Source organism: Pristiophorus japonicus, chromosome 12, assembly GCF_044704955.1.
Source record: "Pristiophorus japonicus isolate sPriJap1 chromosome 12, sPriJap1.hap1, whole genome shotgun sequence".
Taxonomy (NCBI): domain Eukaryota; kingdom Metazoa; phylum Chordata; class Chondrichthyes; family Pristiophoridae; genus Pristiophorus; species Pristiophorus japonicus.
In genome coordinates this window covers 133,435,337-133,441,507 of record NC_091988.1, presented here as the reverse complement: position 1 = coordinate 133,441,507, position 6,171 = coordinate 133,435,337, and the positions used below count along the sequence as shown (strand labels likewise).

At 46.0% G+C, this 6,171-nt stretch overlaps 1 pseudogene; it reads right to left on the bottom strand.

The window, feature by feature from the left end:
• Positions 1-231: 231 nt before the first annotated feature.
• LOC139276994 (acyl-coenzyme A diphosphatase NUDT19-like) lies at positions 232-5,617 on the bottom strand (annotated as a pseudogene).
• Between the last annotated feature and the right edge of the window lie 554 nt (positions 5,618-6,171).

Below are 6,171 nucleotides of genomic sequence, written 5' to 3'. Positions count from 1 at the left end.
AAATGGGCGTCAGTTTCTATGTTGTGGCTAAATGGGCGATATCTGGGCATTACATCTCATTTCAGTGTTAAAATGGATGTTAAGTGGGCGTTATGCATGCAAAAATAATGAAAAATCTAGCCCATTGTTGTTTCCACTGTTCTATTAAAAAAAAACATTCAAAAATAAACTTTCAAGAACACTCACTGATATTTATTTCAGACACAATTGTTTACATATTAATTGTACAGTTCACAGATGACTGTTGGGATAAGTGTACATCATTAGTGGGTGGACATTTTTACATTGGGGCTCAATATTCACATACAGAGTACGATTATACAGACTTCGCAATTCCACTCGGTGTAGTCTGGTAACCTCCAGCCGCAGTTGTTCCAGAGATTTTGAGGAACTGAGGTTCATAGGCAGCGGCCTATAAAGGCTCAGCAGTCGGGCAGTCCGGGGAGAGAGGCGTGGCTTGTACAGCTCCAGCTGGGAGAGAAAGCAAAAAAGAAGTAGAAAGAAATCAAAAGGTGACGTCACAGCCAAGGGGGTAAGTGATAGGCTAGTGATTGTGAGTAGCTTTTCTTTGTCTTTCTTTTTTATATCAGTCAGTAACTTTTAACATTGTTGTTGCCAATTTAAGTGTATCTAAGGTTAAGTCATGGCAAGAAAGCTCGGTCATGTGATATGCTCCTCCTGTACCATGTGGGAACTCAGGGACACTTCTGGTGTCCCTGACGACTACATCTACGGGAAGTGTATCCGCCGCCAGCTCCTGACGGTCCGTGTTGCGGAATTGGAGCTGAGGGTGGATTCACTCTGGAGCATCCACGATGCTGAGAATGACGTGAGTAGCACGTGTAGCGAGTTGGTCTTACCGCAGGTGAAGGGTCCACAGCCAGCTAGGGAATTGAAGACCAGCAGGAAGAGTAGTGCAAGGAGGGTAGTGCAGGGGTTCCCTGTGGTCATCCCCCTACAACACAGATACACTGCTTTGAGTGCTGTTGAGGGGGATGACTCATCAGGGGAGGGCAGCAGCAGCCAAGTTCATGGCACCGTGGCTGGCTCTGTTGCACAGGAGGGCAGGAAAAAGAGTGGGAGAGCGATAGTGATAGGGGATTCAATTGTAAGGGGAATAGATAGGCGTTTCTGCGGCCGCAACCGAGACTCCAGGATGGTATGTTGCCTCCCTGGTGCAAGGGTCAAGGATGTCTCGGAGCGGGTGCAGGACATTCTAAAAAGGGAGGGAGAACAGCCAGTTGTCATGGTGCACATTGGTACCAACGACATAGGTAAAAAAAAGGGATGAGGTCCTACGAAACGAATTTAAGGAGCTAGGAGCTAAATTAAAAAGTAGGACCTCAAAAGTAGTAATCTCGGGATTGCTACCAGTGCCACGTGCTAGTCAGAGTAGGAATCGCAGGAAAGCGCAGATGAATACGTGGCTTGAGCAGTGGTGCAGCAGGGAGGGATTCAAATTCCTGGGGCATTGGAACCGGTTCTGGGGGAGGTGGGACCAGTACAAACCGGACGGTCTGCACCTGGGCAGGACCGGAACCAATGTCCTAGGGGGAGTGTTTTCTAGTGCTGTTGGGAGGATTTAAACTAATATGGCAGGGGGATGGGAACCAATGCAGGGAGACAGAGGGAAACAAAAATGACAAAAGCAAAAGACAGAAAGGAGATGAGGAAAAGTGGAGGGCAGAGAAACCCAAGGCAAAGAACATAAAGGGCCACTGTACAGCAAAATTCTAAAAGGACAAAGGGTGTTAAAAAAAACAAGCCTAAAGGCTTTGTGTCTTAATGCAAGGAGTATCCGTAATAAGGTGGATGAATTAACTGTGCAAATAGATGTAAATAAATATGATGTGATTGGGATTACAGAGACGTGGCTCCAAGATGATCAGGGCTGGGAACTCAACATCCAGGGGTATTCAACATTCAGGAAGGATAGAATAAAAGGAAATGGAGGTGGGGTAGCATTGCTGGTTAAAGAGGAGATTAATGCAATAGTTAGGAAGGACATTAGCTTGGATGATGTGGAATCTATATGGGTAGAGCTGCAGAACACCAAAGGGCAAAAAACGATAGTGGGAGTTGTGTATAGACCTCCAAACATTAGTAGTGATATTGGGGAGGGCATCAAACAGGAAATTAGGGGTGCATGAAATAAAGGTGCAGCAGTTATCATGGTTGACTTTAATATGCATACAGATTGGGCTAACCAAACTGGAAGCAATATGGTGGAGGAGGATTTCCTGGAGTGCATAAGGGATGGTTTTCTAGACCAATATGTTGAGGAACCAACTAGGGGGGAGGCCATCTTAGACTGGGTGTTGTGTAATGAGAGAGGATTAATTAGCAATCTCGTTGTACGAGGCCCCTTGAGGAAGAGTGATCATAATATGGTGGAATTCTGCATTAGGATGGAGAATAAAAAAGTTAATTCAGAGACCATGGTCCAGAACTTAAAGAAGGGTAACTTTGAAGATATGAGGCGTGAATTGGCTAGGATAGATTGGCGAATGATACTTAAGGGGTTGACTGTGGATGGGCAATGGCACACATTTAGAGAACGTATGGATTAACTACAACAATTGTACATTCCTGTCTGGCGTAAAAATAAAAAAGGGAAGGTGGCTCAACCGTGGCTATCAAGGGAAATCAGGGATAGTATTAAAGCCAAGGAAGTGGCATACAAATTGGCCAGAAATAGCAGCGAACCTGGGGTCTGGGAGAAATTTAGAACTCAGCAGAGGAGGACAAAGGGTTTGATTCGGGCAGGGAAAATGGAGTACGAGAAGAAGCTTGCAGGGAACATTAAGACGGATTGCAAAAGTTTCTATAGATATGTAAAGAGAAAAAGGTTAGTAAAGACAAACGTAGGTCCCCTGCAGTCAGAATCAGGGGAAGTCATAACGGGGAACAAAGAAATGGCAGACCAATTGAACAAGTACTTTGGTTCGGTATTCACTAAGGAGGACACAAACAACCTTCCGGATATAAAAGGGGTCAGAGGGTCTAGTAAGGAGGAGGAACTGAGGGAAATCCTTATTAGTCGGGAAATTGTGTTGGGGAAATTAATGGGATTGAAGGCCGATAAATCCCCAGGGCCTGATGGACTGCATCCCAGAGTACTTAAGGAGGTGGCCTTGGAAAAAGCAGATGCATTGACAGTCATTTTCCAACATTCCATTGACTCTGGATCAGTTCCTATCGAGTGGAGGGTAGCCAATGTAACCCCACTTTTTAAAAAAGGAGGGAGAGAGAAAACAGGGAATTATAGACCGGTCAGCCTGACCTCAGTAGTGGGTAAAATGATGGAATCAATTATTAAGGATGTCATAGCAGCGCATTTGGAAAGAGGTGACATGATAGGTCCAAGTCAGCATGGATTTGTGAAAGGGAAATCATGCTTGACAAATCTTGTGGAATTTTTTGAGGATGTTTCCAGTAGAATGGACAAGGGAGATCCAGTTGATGTGGTATATTTGGACTTTCAGAAGGCTTTCGACAAGGTCCCACACAAGAGATTAATATGCAAAGTTAAAGCACATGGGATTGGGGGTAGTGTGCTGACATGGATTGAGAACTGGTTGTCAGACAGGAAGCAAAGAGTAGGAGTAAATGGGTACTTTTCAGAATGGGGTACTGCAAGGTTCTGTGCTGGGGCCCCAGCTGTTTACATTGTACATTAATGATTTAGACGAGGGGATTAAATGTAGTATCTCCAAATTTGCGGATGACACTAAGTTGGGTGGCAGTGTGAGCTGCGAGGAGGATGCAATGAGGCTGCAGAGTGACTTGGATAGGTTAGGTGAGTGGGCAAATGCATGGCAGATGAAGTATAATGTGGATAAATGTGAGGTTATCCACTTTGGTGGTAAAAACAGAGACACAGACTATTATCTGAATGGTGACAGATTAGGAAAAGGGGAGGTGCAACGAGACCTGGGTGTCATGGTACATCGGTCATTGAAGGTTGGCATGCAGGTACAGCAGGCGGTTAAGAAAGAAAATAGCATGTTGGCCTTCATAGCGAGGGGATTTGAGTACAGGGGCAGGGAGGTGTTGCTACAGTTGTACAGGGCCTTGGTGAGGCCACACCTGGAGTATTGTGTACAGTTTTGGTCTCCTAACTTGAGGAAGGACATTCTTGCTATTGAGGGAGTGCAGCGAAGGTTCACCAGACTGATTCCCGGGATGGCGGGACTGACCTATCAAGAAAGACTGGATCAACTGGGCTTGTATTCACTGGAGTTCAGAAGAATGAGCGGGGACCTCATAGAAATGTTTAAAATTCTGATGGGTTCAGACAGGTTAGATGCAGGAAGAATGTTCCCAATATTGGGGAAGTCTAGAACCAGGGGTCACAGTCTAAGGATAAGGGGTAAGCCATTTAGGACCGAGATGAGGAGAAACATCTTCACCCAGAGAGTGGTGAACCTGTGGAATTCTCTACCACAGAAAGTTGTTGAGGCCAATTCACTAAATATATTCAAAAAGGAGTTGGATGAAGTCCTTACTTATAGGGGGATCAAGGGGTATGGCGAGAAAGCAGGAATGGGGTACTGAAGTTACATGTTCAGCCATGAACTCATTGAATGGTGGTGCAGGCTGGAAGGGCGGAATGGCCTACTCCTGCAACTATTTTCTATGTTTCTATGTTTCTATGTCCTTTTCCCCTGTGCAGTCTGGATCCTCTGGATAAAGTTCATCCCCAGGATACAGAATAACGCTGCCATCGGACATTGGAAACCATCGCTCGCAGCCTTCCACCATACGATCTTGGCTGAACTGCTGCAGATCTTGGAGATGGGGTAATCGGCAGATTCTGCCCAGCTCATACCACTGTGGGGGAGGGACGTAGAGGTTCTTAGAATGGTGACCCTCAATCACCTCACGGGATGACATCCAGTGGTAGTGGACGGTTTCATGACCATCGTGCTCTGTAAAAGGAATCTTTTGCAAACAACAGATGAAGAATGCGGTATCAAACCTCTTTGCCTTCAGATAAGTGGGGGTGAGTCAGTTACTCCACTCCTTCAATGCCCAGATATTTGGTACACAGTCCAGCTCTCTGCAAATTTTTATAAAATTCGCTGCGTTTTCATGCACATGGCCTCCAACTTGAAAGTTGCTTTTGGTCGTACGGTGGAAGTTTTATGGCCCCTTGGCCGTTCAAACATTTATCAGGGGCATTGGGCGTCACGACTAGAATCCCTGACTCTTCAAAGGTTTCCCTAATGGCAGGAATTTGCGATCCCAGCTTTCTCCTGTCCATTGCAAAGATTGGAGCCCTCTTGCCAATTTGCCTGATCGTGCCTAGGTTAAAGTTGGGAGGCTCGCAAAAAGGCTGGGACATCTGGATCCACTCGCTGGAAAAATCCCCAGGGAACACCTGAGCGCCAGGCATGAAACTGCTTCTCGCACTCCGCTGTAACATAAGCACGGTATAATCGAACATCGGCTTCTCCAACCATGACTGAGCCACATTTCTCTCTCGTGTGGGCACCGAACATGGAGGTCGACTGATCTGTGTATTGGTGGCACTTTTATTCATGTAGCGCTTTCAAACACATGCAGCCAAGATCACAGAAGCTGCTTCCTTCCAATATTTTAAGTCCTTATTCATCTTCGCTGCAAGAAAGGATAACCTATTAATTTGTTTAGTTGCTGGCACAGCTCATCAGCAACCCTCGTGCTCTCCTATCCCCACTGCTCTCCGACAGGAACTAGCAACCCCAATCAATGTTTTTTTTAAGCTGCGCGGCCGCGTAGTGCTCTGGAGGTCCTGCGCAGTCACTGGCTTTTGACTGGAAAACCGTGCATGAGCGTAAATTTGTATGGGCTGCGCAGCCCATTAAAGGGGCCACGCACCCAGAAAATTTTTTAAGGGAACATTGATCCCAGTACTTCTCCTAGAGCTAGCAATGGCAATGCTCACCTGCTGGATTCAGCACCCACAGTATATTTTACGTTGGGGGCTAACATCTCCCCCTCCCTCCAGACATCACAAAAACATCAGATTTATCAGAAGCTTGGGGAAAGTGACCATCATAATACACCCCTCCATGAGGGGACACTCACTAGCCCATAAGAAGTGCCTCCCATCAACTCCACATACTCAAGCAAGGTTAGCTCTTCAAGGTTCCCATGGTCACAATTCCAACTAAAGTACCATATTTG